Source organism: Capra hircus, chromosome 2, assembly GCF_001704415.2.
Source record: "Capra hircus breed San Clemente chromosome 2, ASM170441v1, whole genome shotgun sequence".
NCBI lineage: Eukaryota > Metazoa > Chordata > Mammalia > Artiodactyla > Bovidae > Capra > Capra hircus.
In genome coordinates this window covers 107,579,458-107,599,041 of record NC_030809.1, presented here as the reverse complement: position 1 = coordinate 107,599,041, position 19,584 = coordinate 107,579,458, and positions in this window count along the sequence as shown.

The following is a 19,584-nucleotide window of genomic DNA, read 5'->3' as shown; positions in this document are numbered from 1 at the left end:
TCCTGCCCCCAATCCCTCCCAGCATCAGAGTTTTTTTCCAATGAGTCAACTCTTCACATGAGGTGGCCAAAGTACTGGAGTTTCACCTTTAGCATCATTCCTTCCAAAGAACACCCAGGACTGATCTCCTTTAGAATGGACTGGTTGGATCTTCTCCAACACCACAGTTCAAAAGCATCAGTTCTTCAGTGCTCAGCTTTCTTCATAGTCTAACTCTCACATCCATACATGACCACTGGAAAAACCATAGCCTTGACTAGACAGACCTTTGTTGGCAAAGTAATGTCTCTGCTTTTGAATATGCTATCTAGGTTGGTCATAACTTTCCTTACTAAACACATTAATTTGAGATGCCTTGTTTTCTTTAATTAATGTTAATCTTTTCATGCTCCAACAATGTGTTTTGTTTCTTTTCCCCCCAAATTTCTATCTATCCTGGCTCATCCCTTATCTCTTGGGAACAGTCTCTCAGGGCTGAGAAGCTGTCTACCAGGCTTAAGTCCTCAGTAAGTTCCCCAAATAAAACGTACTTTTCAACTTTAAGGCTGTGCATTTTTCTCAGTCCACAAAGCAATTAGATCATTATGGGTACAGCATAAGAGGTGTTTGTACATGAGTTGGACAGGGCTGTGATACGGGGAAAAAACACAAGCTACAATAGGATAAATGTAATAGCTGAAGTGATATAATTATTACCTTGTGCTGTGAATGTTCTTAGCATTTCACATGTATGCAGTCATTAAATCTTTTCAAAAATAATACCTTCTCAGTAATAGTACTATTATTTCAAACATTTTACAGTTGAGAAACTAAAGGCCCAACGAGATGAAATGACTTGGTAAAGGTGATGCAGCTAACTAACCATGAAACTGGAATTTAAGCTCACTTTGACACTTTCTTCAGAGTTCAAGGTTAGAGTGGCAACATGGCCTTCTCCATCACAATAAAGTTTGGAATTAATACTGAGGTTGATATGTCAATACTGAAAATATTTAAGCCAAATATAATTTCAAATCTGTACTTTAGAGAACTTTCATAGGGAGAAATAATGATGATATTTTGGAAGGAGACAAGACACTGGCAGGGCAATCATTAAAGAAGTTCTTATATCAGACCAAACAAGAAATAATAAGGGCCTGAGAGAAGGGAGAAGGCAGCTGACAAATGTCCCTTGGCAGAAAAAAAATTCTCTTGAATTTTTCAGCATATTGAACAGAATATTCTCATTATGTATAGTATTTCAAATTGTTAAATGGGGGAGAATAGAAAGGATATAAACTTGGCAAAAGGGAAAAACCACAAATGGCAAATTATTAAAATTTATTGTAAATAGAAGGTCAAGGGCATTCAGCCAAATCTTTGCTTCTGGATAGGTATTGCTAGAACATGTTGAATACATAGGCACATCTGGAAAATGTATGTAGTTTGTTTTGTGACTTTGAAAAGCTGGTTTTTAAAAGTCAGTTTTCTATTAAAATATAATTTTAACCATATAATGTAAATGTCATTTAATATTAAATATTATTTAATTATTATTTTTAATTTTAAATGTATTACTCTTAAAAGTCATAACTTAAAAAATGCTTCTTCAGGAAGGTTCAAGAGAGTCAGTAGATAAATATACCCTGAAGAAAGTACAAAATTTAAGTCACCATGCATTTTATACTAAAATTTTTAGATGAACTTGCTTTGTGGTAGATTTAATTTCTCTAGGGGAATAAAATCAGTGAAAGTAGTAAGACCAAAAACAAAACCAACATAAATATCCCATCCTAATAAAGAGTAATGGAGGTGGTCTTATATTCATTGTAATAAAAACCAGGGAACACACAGCATCCTTGACACAATCATCTGTTCGCAGAGGCACTTCTCAGCGCTTTGACTCACGCTTCACTGTAACTGCATGGTTGCGCAGCGGATGCTTAATCTCTGTGACTACATGAACCACCACTGATCAGTGGCACATTGTAAGAACTGCTTTGTAAACTCCAGCCTAAACTTGAGGACAATCTGAAGTGAGCACTTTCGCCATCTCAAGTATGTTTCTTCAAGGATGCTTGATTAGTGTTAAACATACTGAATGAAATAACATTTGCGGCAGATGTGTACCTCAAGCCTAGAGCCACCTAGCTGAGGCAACGGATCTCCTTACCTCCGAAGGAAAATCTCTCATGCATTTCTGGACTTTCAGAGCTATAATAGGTTAGCTGAGGCTGAAGACATTAATCACTTTTGCCCCTAAGTATTATTTTGAATATTAAATATAATGTCCTTAAAGGTGGCAATGTGTAAAATGAACATATGAATGACAATATTAAAAATACTCTAATTGGCTACTAAATTATCAAAATATTTACATTCTTGTATTTTTCACTAAATTTTTTTATGCATTTTTAAGTTAAAAAACAGAAATCCCAATGATGATAATGATTGAAAGATGACAATTATAAAAGAAAAACAGCTGTTTACACTTATTAACCAGGTACTATGTGCCCAGGCTACTCATTTTATATTTTATCTTTTCTTCACAACAACACTATGAAGTAGATTTCATTATTAGCCCCATATTATGGGTGAAAGACTATGGGGTGTAGAATTTCAGTACTTTATCCATATATCCACAAGTAGGAATCGGGATTTAACTACTTAAAAAAAAAGTCTACCTTGATCAGTCATCATTCTATGCAATTTACATTATTTGACTATAAACAAAGAAAAAAAATACTAAACTTCAGTACTCAAAACAACAGATATTCTGCTTGTCAGTTATTGTTATTATGTCTTAGACTCAAATGTACTCATTAATATTCAGCTCTGTGACTCTGAACTTTATTTCTCCTTCCCACATGACTTCCAGGTATATTCTTTCAATAGGGGACATTAAAGAAAGGTTGAAAGGCATCAGGAAGAGAGAAAAGACAATCCTTGTCCTGTTTCCTGCAGGAAACTGCCGCTGGTTGACTATCAAGCTCATAAAACACATATGTCTAAAAACTGCCATGATTCTTCTCATTAAATTCCAAACTTTTACAAAACTGGGATAGTTGATATCCTCTTTTATATATGATTAAGATGTCTATAAAAGGTAGTCAGTAAAATGCACATCAATGTTGAAAATTTTCTCAAAGTTTAATAGAAACCATGTATGATAGAGAAGAACAAGGAGCATTAGTTTACAGCAAGAGTAGAAATTAGATTGAAGCAGATGTGTACACTTATTAGCTAACAATATGTTTTTTTCTTTTATAAACAATTATTTTTTACTATAGACATTTTCAATATGAACAAGAAGAAAAAAAAAGAGCGATGTAATTACCCTACATATTACACATAACCTAGTTTCAACAATGCTAATTTTGACTCATCTATTTCACTTTTACTTTTTATTTTACTTTATTTAATTTTTTCTGACGTTTTCTTTATCCCAGAAATCATATAAGTTAACTTGAAATCCTTCAAGTCTCTAAAAGATAATCATTTTTTAAAATGATGGTCCCTTTAAAATGGGGCTTCCTAGGTGACATAGTGGTACAGAGCCTGCCTGCCAATGCAGGAGACACAAGTTTGATCCCTGTGTTGGCAAGATTCCTTGTAGTAGGAAATGGCAAACCACTCCAGTATTTTGCCTGGGATATCCCATGGGCAGAGGAGCCTCGTGGGCTACAATCCATGGCACTGAAAAGAGTTGGACATGACTAAGCAACTAAGAATTGACCTTTCAGTTCAGCTCAGTCGCTCAGTCGTGTCTGATTCTTTGTGACCCCATGAATTGCAGCACACCAGGCCTCCCTGTCCATCACCAGCTCCCGGAGTTCACTCAAACTCACATCCATCGAGTCAGCAATGCCATCCAGCCATCTCATCCTCTGTCATCCCCTTCTTCTCCTACCCCCCAAAACTCCCAGCATCAGGGTCTTTTCCAGTGAGTCAACTCTTCACATGAGGTGGCCAAAGTACTGGAGTTTCAGCTTTAGCATCATTCCTTCCAGAGAACACCCAGGACTGATCTCCTTTAGGATTGACTGGTTGGACCTCTTTGCAGTCCAAGAACTCACAGGAGTCTTCTCCAATACCACAGTTCAAACATATCAATTCTTCAGCGCTCAGCTTTCTTCACAGTCCAACTCTCACATCCATACATGACCACTGGAAAAACCATAGCCTTGACTAGACGGACCTTTGTTCCAAAGTAATGTCTCTGCTTTTGAATATGCTATCTAGGTTGGTCATAACTTTCCTTCCAAGGAGTAAGTGTCTTTGAATTTCATGGTGCAAAACTGAGCTATTACAATTTCACTCCCTAGTGACTTCTCTTCTCACTGTCTTCCTCATCACAGTTAACAACTCAGTCCTTGGTATTCAGGACAAATTTCTGTACACCATATTTGACTCTCCTTGCTTTCTAGAAAGCAAAAATTAGTAACAGACTTACAATCTGTTTGTTACCTTAATCCATCTGGGAAAGAAACAGATGACCTGGTTGACCTTTCATATTATGTAATTAACAAGACCTAATAAGAAGATGCTTCACAAATGAAATCTCTCCTGTGCAAGCACTGTATCACCTACAGTATGTAAACTTCTCATGTTAAATCTGAACCAGAGTATTATGTCCTCAGGGGTAAAAAGATCATTTTATGGAGAGCTGTACTCATGGCTTCATACCTTTCCAATGGAAAAATGCTTGGCTTATGTTTAGCTATGACCTGTATCCAAGAATTATTAGTAAACTTGATAGCAGGTAAGATCTGTAATTCGTCTTGAGTCTGCTTTGACAATCTGACCCTTAATTTTATCACACTGTCCACAACTGACAGTCAATACCTCCTACTGAATCTACTATCAAAATTTATCTTCTATTCTCCTGCTGCTGCTGCTAAGTCACTTCAGTCGTGTCCGACTCTGTGTGACCCCATAGACGGCAGCCCACCAGGCTCCCCTGTCCCTGGGATTCTCCAAGCAAGAACACTGGAGTGGGTTGCCATTTCTATTCCCCTACTTCTCTCTATTTCCCAGTGTATGTACATCTTCTGTCTCCTGGACTATTTCATTCATTTTCCCAGTAGCATCCTCACCTCTGCTCTTGAGTTCTTTCATGTAATTTTATACATAGCAGTCAGAGTCATAATTCTTAAAAAATGCAAATGGATCATGTCGATCCTTTGTTCTAAACCTTCCAAACTTTCAGTACTAGAAGCCAAGTTCTTTCAAAGAACAAAGCCCTATGTGATTTACTTATTTCCTCCCCCTTTTCTGACCTCATTTTCTGTTGCTCTTCCCCAGACTCACTCTGCTCCAGCCATATTGGTTCATTGACCAAACCAGGTACTGTCTCATATCAAGGTCTCTGCAAATACTAATGCTTTTAGCTGGATTTCTGCATGCATTGCTAACTATCTCATTTCCTTAAGGACTTTAAAGAAATGTCTCCTACTCTAAAAGGCCTTCTCTGGTCATCTTAGTAAAACTGTACTTCACCTTCAATATTTCCTATCCAGTCTCCCTTTTCTTTTTTTAATCCTTAACAATCAGCATTGCATTATATATAAATGTATATATATATACACACACACATATGTAGAGTGTATATATATTTATATGCATATATAAAGTATATCAGCATACTTTAATATAACATATATTCTCCTTAAATATTAATTATCTCTTTCCTATAACACTGTAAGCTTCTTGAAAGCAGGGATTTTTGTTATCTGTTGCATGCCATATTATTTGTTATTTTCAGATTCCTAAAAAGTGCCTGATACATAGAAATGTTCAACACTCTTGACTCTAAAGCACATTCTTGGGAGGAGGGGGAGTGGATGAGTTCTGGGTAGCTGCGGATCAAGCCTCGATTGTGTGCTCAAAGTCCAAGCTGACTGAACACCTCATGACCAAATTCACTGGTTCTGTAACTGATCTTTTCCATAGTAGGGAGTCCTATGATTTTACTCTATTTCCCTCTTGAAATCCCTAATTCTATTTCTTGAGTTTGACACTGGAGCATCTGTGAGTGTTAACAAAATCAAAGAGAGTTTGGAAGGCATTTTTCAGATGCTTACAGGCTTAATATAAGTCTATTATTTTCAGATAACTTTCATTAGCTCTGTCACACTTAAAAAAATTATTTTTCCTCTTGTGTTTCCATTCTAAAATTTAAAATATTTATTTTTAACAGTTAATACAGTCACATGGCTTCACATTTTAAAAATACAAAGTGCATTCAGTGAAATGTTTCCCTCTCATTTCTTCATTTTAATCATCTCCTTTCTCTTCCAAAGTCACTGGCATAATCAGCACACTGTATAATCTTCTTGATATATCTTTTACACACACACATAAATCTACCATATTCTTTATTATTTATATTTATACAAATGATAGCATATCATACGCACCGATCTGCACCTTGCTTTGTTCATATATTTTGGAGATCTCTCTGTATTAGTGCATAGAGAAACATACATTCTTTCTTTATGGCTGTATGTATTACATTGCATAATACAATTAACTAACCTTCAGTTAGTTAATTAGCCAACTATCAATGAAAACTGAAGGAAACTCCTTCTTTCTGATAAGGCATCTTCTAATTTTTCTTTATGACTAGTTTAAAATAAAAAATGCATCTGCCCATGGCAAATGGTCCTAAAAATATGTCTTCCCATGAAAAAACAATCACAATGAAAACAGAAGAAAGCTGTACCTTAAATCTGAGATAATTTATTTTGAGATCCTAAAGACTGGCTTGTGCTTTTTCCCATGGTTAATGTATAATAGGATATAATATCTAGTTCTAAGCAACTTATAACATAGTAGGATATGGACTATAGGCTAGAATTGTATCCATTACAATTCAATGATCTGAATAGTCTCTAGGAAACAAGTATCCCTAAATAAGTAAGGCCAGCTAAATAATTGTAGATACTCAATCTACAGGCTTGGCACAAAATTGAGAAACCTCATTATGATTCTAGTATAGTTTCTAAATTCAGAGAGTATTTTAACTTTTTCATGATGGGTAGCAATTAATCTGTTATGGAACTGTACCCACAGCATATTAATCCACGGAGCCAGAAAGTTCCTGGTGTTGACACAGCAGTTCTTCTGGTTGGTGGTATTGCAAAATCTGTTCTTTTTCATCAACCCACCAATGTGCATTTATTGAACACTGAATATAGGCAGAGTACTCTGACTTCAAGGCTTTAAAGATAAGCTAGAGAGATGAATTTAAAATATGAAAAGGATCCCCGGAATTTAGGGCATTACATAGATCTGTTTCATAAACAGAAGCTATGAACAAAATAAACAAAGTGCACTTCACATTTTAACACAATTTTATAAGTGTTACCAAGCAAACAGGCACCCAGGAATATGGCAAGAGAGAGCTTATATGATTTTTAAAATTGGAATTCAGATTAAAAAAAGCACTCTGGAGCAATGATGACATTGATGAGTGATGATACTGTGAAGACTGAATGGGCTTTTGAAGAAAATAAATGGTGGGGGGGAGGTGTTTTGGTTGGCATGAATTTCTTAGAAGTGAAATAAGTTACATTAGGAGAAAAGTAAATGAACTGCTTTGGTCAAATCATACAATCTGTGCTGGGAAGCAGTAAGTGACGATGCTGGAAATGTACGCTGGAGATCACATTGACTTGAAAGAGTTTTTAGTGCCAAGCTACTATTTTTGACATTATCACATAAAATGCATCCGCTATTGGAAGTTTTAAAGAGTCTAATGCAATAAAGACTCAATAGTAAGTTTTTTCATTTCTCGCAAGTGTTCAGGAACCAACAGTAACCTGGGTGACAGTCAGGTGAAGGGAAACCTCAAGGCAACCAGATACTCTACAGATCTTGACTTGAACAACATGTCCCTTGAATTTTCTACAAATAATCACTTATGAATACCTATCAGATCTATTCACTATTTGCAAACACTTTTAATAGTGGAGTCATGCCATAAGACTGGAAAAAATGAAAGATGATGCGGAGAATTTTTAATAGGAAGTTTAGTGGGCAGTGTGGCTTCCTAGGTGGCTCATTGGTAAAGAATACACCTGTCAATGCCAGAGATGCTGGAGATGTGCGGCCAGTCTCTGGGTTGGGAAGACCCCCAAGAGTAGGGAATGGCAACCTACTCCAGCATTCTTGACTGGAAAATGCCATGGACAGAGGACCCTAGTGGGATATGACTGGGCTAGTGACTGAGCATGGATGTCAACAGCAACTTTCAAAGTATCCTGAGATAATCTACATGTTGTAGTTGCTCACTCAGTCACGTCTGACTCTTCACATCCCCATGAGCTGTAGCACGCCAGCGTTCCCTGTCTTCACCATCTCCTGGAGCTTGCTCAAACTCATGTCTATTGAGTAGGTGATGCCATTCTACCATCTCATTCTCTGTTGTCCCCTTCTCCTCCTGCTTTCAATCTTTCCCAGGAGCAGGGTCTTTTCTAATGAGTAGGTTCCTCGAATCAGGTGGCCAAAGTATTCACTTCAGCATCAGTTCTTCCAATGATTATTCAGGATTGATTTCTTTTAGGATTGCCTGGCTTGATCTCCTTGTGTTCACTTCCTAAGTGAACAATGCAAAGAAATAGAGGAAAACAATAGAATGGGAAAGACTAGAGATCTCTTCAAGAAATCTAGAGTTACTGAGGGAACATTTCATACAAAGATGGGCACAATAAAGGACAGAAATAGTATGGACCTAACAGAAGCAGAAGATATTAAGATGAGGTGGCAAGGATACACAGAACTATACAAAAAAGATCTTCATGACCTAGATAATCACAATGGTGTGATTACTCACCTACAGCCAGACAACCTGGAATGTGAAGTCAAGTGTGCCTTATGAAGCATCACTACAAACAACTAGTGGAGGTGATGGAATTCCAACCAAGCTATTTCAAATCCTAAAAGACGATGTTGTGAAAGTGCAGCACTCAATATGCCAGCAAATTTGGAAAACTCAGCAGTGGCCACAGGACTGGAAAAGGTCAGTTTTCATCCCAATCCCAAAGAAAGGCAATGCCAAAGAATGTTCAAACTATCGCACAATTGCACTCATCTCACATGCTAGCAAAGTAATGCTCAAAATTCTCCAAGCTAGGTTTTAAGTGAACCGTGAACTTCCAGATTCAATCAAGTTCAAGCTGGATTTAGAAAAGGCAGAGGAACCAGAGATCAAATTGCCAACATCTGCTGGATCATAGAAAAAGCAAGAGAATTCCAGAAAAACAACTACTTCTGCTTCATTGATTATGCCAAAGCCTTTGACTGTGTGGATCACAACAAACTGGAAAATTCTTAAAGTAGATGGGGACACCAGACCACCTTACTTGCCTCCTGAGAAACCTGTACGCAAGTCAAGAAGCAACAGTTAGAACCAGACATGAACAACACACTGGCTCCAAATTGGGAAAGGAGAATGTCAAGGCTGTATAATATTGTCACCCTGAATATTTAACTTCTGTGCAGAGTACATCATGCAAAATGTCAGGCTGGATGATGCACAAGCTGAAATAAAGATTGCCTGGAGAAATATCAATAAGCTCAGATATGTAGATGACACCACCCTTACGGCAGAAAGCGAAGAACTAAAGAGCCTCTCGATTAAGGTGAAAGAGAAGAGTGAAAAAGCTGGCATAAAACTCAACATTCAAAAGACTAAGATCATGTCATCCGGCCCCATCACTTCATGGCAAATAGATGGAGAAACAATGGAGACAGTGAGAGACTTTATTTTCTTGGGCTTCAAAATCACTGCAGATGGTGACTGCAGCCATGAAATTAAAAGATGCTTGCTCCTTGGAAGAAAAGCTATGACAATCCTAGATAGCATATCAAAAACCAGAGACATTGCTTTGCCAACAAAGGTCCATATAGTCAAAACTATGGTTTTTCCAGTAGTCATGTATGGATATGAGAATCTATATGTTATAAAGTATTAATTAGAATCCTAAGTCATTACATTTTTGTTGTTGCAGTTTTTTTCCAGGAAATATCCTGATCATTACAATATATTCCTAGAATACTCTGGTTGCTTTTCCTAAGATGTTCCCCTTCCCTTCACTTGTATTTTCCCTGAAGATTCCTGATCCCTCTGACTACAATAAGGCATTCTAGTCATCCAGTTTCCTTTATGGCATTTCTCATAATTGTACCTATGGACATACTTGGCTTTTCAGGTGGCGCTAGTGGTAAAGAACTCTCCTGCCAATGCAGGAGATGCTGGAGATGCAGGTTCAATCTGTGGGTCGGGAAGATCCCCTGTAGAAGGGAATGGCTACCCACTTCAGTATTCTTGCCTGGCGAATTCCATGGACAGAGTAGCCTAGCAGGCTACAGTCCACGGGGTCACAAAGAGTTGGACACAACTGATCGACTAACAGACACACACATTCAGAAACAGTTGTCAAATATTTTGTTTAGTGTATATCTCCCTCTAGCCATGAAATTCAAAGATGGTTTCTCCTTGGATGAAAAGCTATGACAAATCTAGTTAGCATATTAAAAAGCTGAGACATCACTTCACCACCAAAGTTCTGTATAGTCTAAACTATGGTTTTTCTAGTAGTCATATACAGATATGAGAGTTGGACCAAAAAGAAGGCTGAGCACCAAAAGAATTGATGCTTTCGAATTTTGGTGCTGGAGAAGGTTCTTGAGATTCCTTGGACAGCAAGAAGATCAAACCAATCAATCTTAAAGGAAATTAACCCTGAATAATCATTGGAAGGACTGATGCTGAAGCTAAAGTTCTAATACAAAGGCACCTAATGTGAAAAGTCAACTCATTGGAAATGCCACGATGCTAGGAAAGATTGAGGGCAAAAGGAGAAGGGGTGACAGAGGATGAGACGGTTGGATAGCATAACTGACTCAAGGGACATGAGCTTGGGCAAACTCTGGGAGAGAGTGAAGGATAGGGAAGCCTGGTGTGCTGCAGTCCATGAGGCTGCAAAGAATTGGACATGACTTAGCGACTGAAAACATCTCCACTACTAGAATGCAAGCCTTCACCACCTTGTTCACTACATAACACAAAGGAGACTTTTAGTAAATGTTCCTAAAATAAATGAATGAATGAGTGAGTGAACCATCCAGAATCCTTTGTCTATTCCTTTTATTGGAAGAAAAATGAAATACAGAAGCGATATTAGACAAGTTTATTTCACTAGGATGCTTACAACTTCAAAGGGATCAACACTGTAAGAGTTCAGAGTGGAAATGAGCCTCTAGAGTCTTGCTATAAATGTCACATGTAATTTCATTCATGTACTCATCTCAAACATAACACTACTTTGAAGGCTAAATGCCAAGAAATAAGCAGTCACTGCAAGGTAAAGTCCAAGGTATTTAATTACTCCAAGAGCAGTCCAGTGGTGGCCCAGTCTCATTGACATTCTTTTGCTGTTGCGGATGAGTGAATTAACATTTCTGAGAGCTGCCTTTAGGGGCAAAATGGTTTCCAAATATTGAAAAGTTCTAATTGATTTTATATTTAAGAGGCAACTATAAACTATAATGTTTGAAACATTGGTTTGATCTTGAATATAAAATGTATTGCTATTTCTTATTTTGGTTCATTGTTGTCTTTTAAGTTTTAACTTCAAGCTAAAATCAAGGAAAAATTTTTTAATAAATTCAAATGCTTAAGTAGAAAAACTGAAAATTTCAGATTTGAAAGCTAGAAATACTTATATTAGTTACCTAATATATTAGTTCTACTAAAATATTATAATATAATTATAATGCTGTGTGTGAAGTCGCTCAGTCGTATCTGACTCTTTGTGACCCTGTGGACTGTAGCCCGCCAGGCTCCTCTGTCCATGGATTCTCCAGGCAAGAATACTGGAGTGGGTTGCCATTTCCTTCTCCAGGAATTATAATGCTATATTAATATAAATGTTTTTATATTTAGTTAACATACATTTTTCTATTTGATTTCATTTATTATTTAATAGATATGTTATCAGAAAGAAAAAGCAAATTAGCTCAAAATATTCACTTTAAAAAGGTCTTTTCTAGTTTTGCAAATTCAAAGTCCTTTTCCATTTGCTATCACCATATGACGTTAACCTCATGAAGTTAGTTAAAAGGACAATAATTTTTAATTACTGTACTTTATTAAAATATATCATGTAATTAACACCATTGACTCCTTACATGTCAATTTTTAAAGGATATTCTATTATTCTACTTTAGGAATTTATTAGCAAACCAATGAAACAATCTTACTCAATTTAGAGTTAAAAGTTTCACTATCCCAGATAGCATGATAGACCAACCATCACTTAAGGGTTGCAGTTCAAACAATTATCAAAGAGGCTATAACCACCTTTTTGGGAAAATCTATTCCTACAAATCATTCTTCAAAGGGTTCTTCTATTGCCACCCAAGGAACAAGTTACAATCAACAAGTCAGTTGAAAGCTCCAAAAACATTAGCTAAGATGATGAGCCGTATTTTTCTTTTAGATCTATGTATTAGCAATGTATTCAAGAATTACTATGCTCACACAAAAAAATGTACCCATGGGCAAGCACTCTTGCCTTTACAGGAAGCACAATATGGGCATCTTTTTTTTCCTCCTATGTCAAGGTCTGTCTGGGGTCCAAGTGTGGCATAGAATCTCTAGATGTTTGTAGCTACTCTAGAGATGTATATAGCCAGATAATCCAGTTATGGTCAAATCAAGAGAAGATCCCAAAAAACAGAAACAGAAAAAGATAATTTTCTCCAAAGATCATATCAATGGTATCCCAAAGGAATTTTTCCTGATTACTTATCACTTAAAGTGATGAAATAAAACTAGGCATATTAAAGCCATATTTTGGAATTGCCACTGAAGAAGGTTAACTTGTCATTTTCTGGTCATTATTTAACTAGCATTTTAACAAGTCCTAAAATAAAAGTATTCTTGCTTTTTATTCTCTACAGCTGATAGTTTGGTAAATAAACCCATCAAGTTCTCAATTTGTTAAGACTGACAGAGGCTGAGAACACCTTTGTGAATGGCATCTTCTATGCAAGAGTTCTTAAAGGCTTTTAGCAGAAATTATTCAATTATTCCTGTGAGGCTATTGTGACATTAAGTGGATGTTTTTCTTCAAAAAATTCAGATGCAAGAAGGTGAAATGATGTTTCCAAAGCAACAAAAAGCCATTTTTCGAGTGTCAGATCAAAAACTTGAAAGATAGTCAAATACTTCCTTCTGCTGGGAGTTTAAACTCTTCCTTCTGAGCTTCTGCTCTATGTCTATCTTGCGCTGCCTCTCTTTCACACAGACACACACACACTCCTGACCTCTCCTCACCATCTCGAAGCCAGCCATGTATTTTCATTTGCTTCACTCATCTCCTCCACCCATCTTGCTGCTTTTTCTTGGGGAAAAGTAAACATAATTTTTTTCATCCTTTAAGAGCTTTGAGATGCTTTGACAAAGGGTTATTTTCTCTCTATCTCTGTTTCTATAATGTCTTGTGCATTTTGAATATTAAAGGATTAAAAATGATGCATACTTCTGTGTTTATAAAAATTAAGAATGGTTTTTGATGGAATTATAAAGACTAATTCAAATAAAAAGCTTTAGAAAAGCTTTTATTTCTAAGCAATCACTTCCAGTGTTGTCAGATTCACAGTCAAATATAACAACTCAACTCTCTTCCTCTTAACAAAATGTGCCAATTTTTTCTTCTGTAAAGATTTCCTTTTACTGCTAAATCCGTTAGTCTCATAATACTAAATATACCAAGATTACTATCTAATTATTCTGACTGACATATTTCTGCCTTCTGAGAAATGAGACCAATAGTGCTACATTTTAAAAACTCATTTCTGAGACAATGCCTTCGAGGAAAACGTGGTGATGTTTATCACAGAATATAAGATCTAGATTTCATTTAAGATTGTTCTCATTTGAAACATAATGATGGGAGTATCAAAGAATAAACGGTAAAAGCAACATGCAGCTACAAATTTTTGTTTGCTAACAAATTTATCCAAATTGTGGAGTTGACAAAGAAAAAGGCAGGTAAATAAAAAGCCATGAGGATCTCATCATGTTGCAATATGAGAGTTACATAGTTCCTTTAATAGAAAATGGAAGCAAAAATAAATATAAAAGTGCAATCACCAAGTCAAAATTCCCTTAAAATTCCCCACGTCTTACATGCAGACTGAGTAGACTGATTTGTAATTCTTTTCAATGGAGACACAACCTTCCTTTCCTTCTTAAAGTGTACACACACTTGGGAGAAGTATCACATTGATTCAAATTCACCGGAAGTTATAGAAGACTGACAGTGGATCCCTTCCTGAGACCAGGTTTTAAAAGAGGCAAGATGATGGAAATCTGAAAAGAAAAGGGAGAGAGACTAAGGAGCAAGAGGCTGGCCTTAAATAGGAATCTGATCTCCTTCAGAAAGTTCTTTACAATCAATCCTGAAATTCCATGTAACTGCCACCATCTATCACATCAACTTTAACACTCTGTCCTTATTTGTTTCCCAGAATAACAAGCCCATCCCTTTTCTTAGATTAGGATGTTTTTCCATTCTTTGAATGTCTAACCTCCCATTGCTTTCAAAGCACTTTTTCTGATAGGCTCACTACATAACCTAAAAGAGATATTTTAAAAAACGAATTCTAGGTCATAGCAGAGGAAACAGGAACCAGAGCTGACAGCACCGACTTTATAAATCCCTGACTTCCGCGTACTTTTTATTAACATTTTAGCAGACGTGTATTGAATCACTACTTATGCTACGTTTTAATTCTTGCAAACTTTAAAAAGAAACAATCCATTTTAAGGGAGCTATTGAAGAGGCTATCAAATATTGACAGGCTCCACTCTTCACCCTAGGATAGCCCTGCTGGCCTTTTGAGACCCGAACATCACTGTGCCCCAGAAAAAGGCTTGATGCATTAATAAAATACAAGCTTTGGTGAAGACCTGAAGAAAACTTGATTCTTCTACATGTCAAAGCTGGGCCTCGTTCTGAAATCCGAGCAGATGGAGGAGCGGAGAGGAAGGAGAAGTTGCATACTTCTGAAGTGAAGCCACACACACTGAATCTGTGTCTTTCAAGCTTGTCAGCACTTCTTATCAAAGACAGATTTCAAAACATTATTCAAGTACCTTTAATGCTGAGCTGAAAAACTCAACTTGTCTAGGATATTAATTCTTAACAGCACAGATGGTCACTGTACCTGGTGGAGGAAACAGAACTACCTGGATACACCATAATCCTATGCTTTCTTTCTGCCAATTGAAACTGTTTTCCAGAGTCATTAGAGACCAGGGTAACCCAATGCCTCCTCACCCAACTCCATCAGGGTTTTGTCCCTGCAGTCTTTTAGTCTCCTTAATTTTTTTTTTTTTCCCCTGCATGTGGCACCAGGGGGCCTCCTTTTCTTAGGCAAACCCTCTTTACAAAGCTTTAAGGATAGACCCCATCCAGGTTTTCCTCTGACTTCACTTTCTCTCATTTTAACTACAGGCATGGCCTGAGGCTGACTCCTCAATTCACACTGCTTCTTTCCTTCTCCTTTGTCCCTTAGAAATTTAATCCAATCTGGCCTGAAGCAGAACTACAAAGGAGGAAGACTGTTTTCAGCAGCCAAATCCTCCATCTCAGTAGTCAGTGATGGGTGCCTTTTAGCATTTGCTTGAAATAGATTTTAAATTAAAAATGTAGCTGTTCTTGGAATACCCTGCAGCTGCTGCTAAATCGCTTCAGTCGTGTCCAACTCTGTGCGACCCCATAGACAGCAGCCCACTAGGCTCCCCTGTCCCTGGGATTCTTATACCCTATCACCTCTTCTCTTTCTTTGGCCTGGCATGCTATTCCCTCCAGGGACTGGCTCACTCTTTGACCTCCCTCAAATCTTCAGCCTCCCCTGACCATCCTCTGTATTATCACAATCTGCTGCCCTTCTTCCTCTTGGCTCTCCTTACTGTGCTCAAATTGGTGTTTTCCTATAACAGCGGCAACTTCTGACATGTATATACCTTACTGATTATATTTATTAGTTTTAATTATTGTTTTATCCTTATAGAATATATGCTCTATTTTGTTCACTGATTGGTCCAGAATGGTGACCAGCACTTAGTAGGTGATTGATCAGTATTCCTCTAATTGAGTTGAGAAACTTCCCTCTGCTATCCACTTTTTTTCTTTTCACTGCCAACAGCCTCATCCAGGTTTCCTCTCATGGTAATTAGCTGATTAGCATGCTAATTACATTTCCTATTCCCCTCTCTTTAATCCATCTCCTTTACTGTTGGCTGATTTTCTTCTTCAAAACTCACATTTATCTTCTCATTATCCTTCTCAGAAACCTTGACTGTAAGACCAAATCCAAATTCTTCTGGGACTTGAGGCCCTGCCCACGTGAGAACCAACTCCATCCAAACTCGTCTATGCCCACACTTCCAATGACTCTAGTCAAGCTGGTATTGGTTTTGTTCATTGAAGAAACATTCGGGACCTCCCACTTCTAGATCCTATGTTGCATAAAACAAAGTTCTGTCAGTTCAGGCAACTGAGCTAGAAGAATATAAGTTTAAACAAAAGCATTTATGTTGCAGGGAGGAAGCCAGTACTGGCTCCAAGTTGGAACTGTTTCTTTGATTTAATTTTTGTTACTTTTCTTATTATAATCATACAGAATGGTTTGCCTCAGAGAATCCTGCCTCTGTGCCTGACTATTAAACTAAAGTGCCTTTGTTCAGAACCCTGTCCACCCCACCTGTGGATGGCAGGAAGGAAGAAATGAAAACATCCCCTGCCTGTGGCTTGCCATTCTCAGAAACATTTGCAAGATTAATGGCCTTTTTACTTTGCTTCCTTACCTCCCCTCATCTCTGACTTCTAGAAGAACCTGACATCCAGACCCCCAAGAAGATGGTTATTTTCACGGGCTAAGCCTGCCATCTTCTTGGTCTGCTGGCTCCCTGGTTAAAATCTCTTCCCTGCCTCAGCCCCTTATATCTTGGATTCATTGACCTGTCGTGCGGCGAGCAGAGTGAGCTTGGACTCAGTAACATTTACGTTAAAGAAGGAACTGAGTCCTCAGAAGACACACATGTGGTCGACATCAGTACATGTTGTCCCCATCACTGAAATGCCTCTCTCCTCTGCCTTTCCTGTTTTGGGGAAACAAGCCATACCTATTCGTAAAGGTTTAATTTCAATTTACTCTGTGATGGATGCCTTTTAAATGCCATAATATCTTTGACTAAACATACTCAATAAATGTGTTGTCCTTCCACAAATATTCTGAAGTTTCTTTCCTTGCCTTTCTTCTCCTCATCTAAAGAAACACCGATTTAGATTCACAGACTTCAAGAAATAGCTTTTATGGTTGCTAGGGGGAAGGATGAGGGGAAGGAATAGTTCGGGATGGGCATGTACACACTGCTATATTTAAACGGATAACCAACAAGGACCTACTGTATAGCACAGGAACTCTGCTCAATATTATGTGGTAGTCTGGATGAGAGGGGAGTCTGGGGCAGAATGGATACATGTATATGCATGGCTGAGTTCCTTTGTGGATCACCTGAAACTGACAACATTGACTGTTAATCAGCTCTACCGCAATACAAAATAAAAAGCCTAACAAAAAACACTGGTTTCTAGACTCCACAGGACCCTCCCATCCCAAAGTGCTTCTCCCACGAGTGCTTCTCTGTGCCTCAGAGCCTGGATCCAAAATGGGAACAGAAGCTCGGAAAGGAATCTGAACCTCTAGGGAAGGGGTGAAGGGCTTGCACTGCGGATTGCTGAGAAAGCTGCTGTCCCCAAATGGTGCCATCTTTTTACAGCCATCTCTAAGCACTTCAAGGTCTCATCACTTCTCGTCTTGACATGCAGGCTGTCAAGATGATGAAGTTTGTGGTTTCTGCACCACTATGCTACCCCACTGTTAGGGGGAGCACACTGACTGAAACCGCCCACCCTGGCCAGGCACCATAACAACCATCTGCATGGGCTATTTGACGACAGGAGGTCCTGGTAAGGAACATGGAACTAATAAGCCACCACCAACCAGAAGAGTTCAGGAAGGGTCAAAAGGGGACATCACATGTCTGACCACCTCCCAGAATCCTTCTCTCTGGCATCCATCTTGGCTGAACAAGGTGTGCACCACCAGGAAGACTCTGAGTCAGAATGATTGGCTAAAGACAACCCAGAGGCTAACCCCATCACCATAAAACCCAAGACTGTGAGCCATGTGGCAAAGCTGTTCTCCTGGGTTCCCTCACCCTACTGCTCTCCACCCGGGTGCCCTTTCCCAATAAAATCTCTTGCTTTGTCAGCACATGTGTCTCCTCGGACAATTCATTTCCAAGTGTTAGATAACAGCCCATTTCGGGTTCTGGAAGGGGTCCCCCTTCGTGCCACACTGCCACTAATGCTTCTGAGGTTCTTGATCCAGAATGCTCTCCTAAATTATCCTCCTCCTGTTACTCCTCCCTGCTTCTGAACGTCTACTCTATTTACTATGATATATATACACATTAAACAATCTAGAATTTGACATTATTTGTCTTGAGTTTTGGGGTTTTTTGGGGGGAGGGTGCCATATATTGATCATTGTAGAAATTCTTAAAGGCATAAATTATCTTTCCCACAATAGTAGTTGCCAACCTTTGCTAATCAGTAAGGCCATCAATAGCATATTTTTAAAAAAATCAGATTCCAAGACCCAGACTCCAATCTGAAAAAGTGAAGCACTTGTCTAGATTCTAAGGAATTCATATTTTTAGAAAGCTCCACAAATAACTGTTATAATCAGCCAGCTATGGGTATCACTCCTATATATATAAGTTTTCCTTGGAACAGATAGTAGCATAATCTCAAAGCACCCTGTGACTTGAAAATTATTTACTCTTTAACTATTAAAAATTCATGACCAAAGCCTCTGATTTCTACATAGTATTGTTTCACCTAGGTTTCAGATTCTAGTACTGATTTTGTGAGCACCATGTAATATTTAAAAAGTTTTAGAATTCAAAACACCTAAAATTTCATCACATATACATACATATTTTATGTGGAAACAGCCATTCCAAGCACATATCTGTAGATTCTAAGTTTTCTTTAACATAACATTATGTTAAATACTTTGTAAATGTCATCATTCTTCAAAGTAGTAAAAATAATATTCCACTGAGATAAAGGCACTAATTAACTTAATATCCCACTTTTGGTTTTCATTATTTATCATTCCCCTATAATTTTAAATATTGTTTAATTGATACCTGTGAAATAATTCATTGATATAATTGAATTATATTTATCTATTTAGAAATACTTATTAACAAAATGTACATCTTTTGTTGTATCTTTTTAAAAATGTTCTAATACTTGAACAGTTTTTGTCCAGTTTGTTTCCTTATTTTTGAACTTTTAAGACAATCCTTCATAAATGACAGTACTAAAAGTCACTCAGTCTCATCTGTACATTCTTGGGGTTCCCATATTTTGCCCTAATTTCCCTATTATCCTGTTCTCAGGGGGTACTTTCTAACATCAGCCACACTACAGGGAGGAAAACTGTACATAT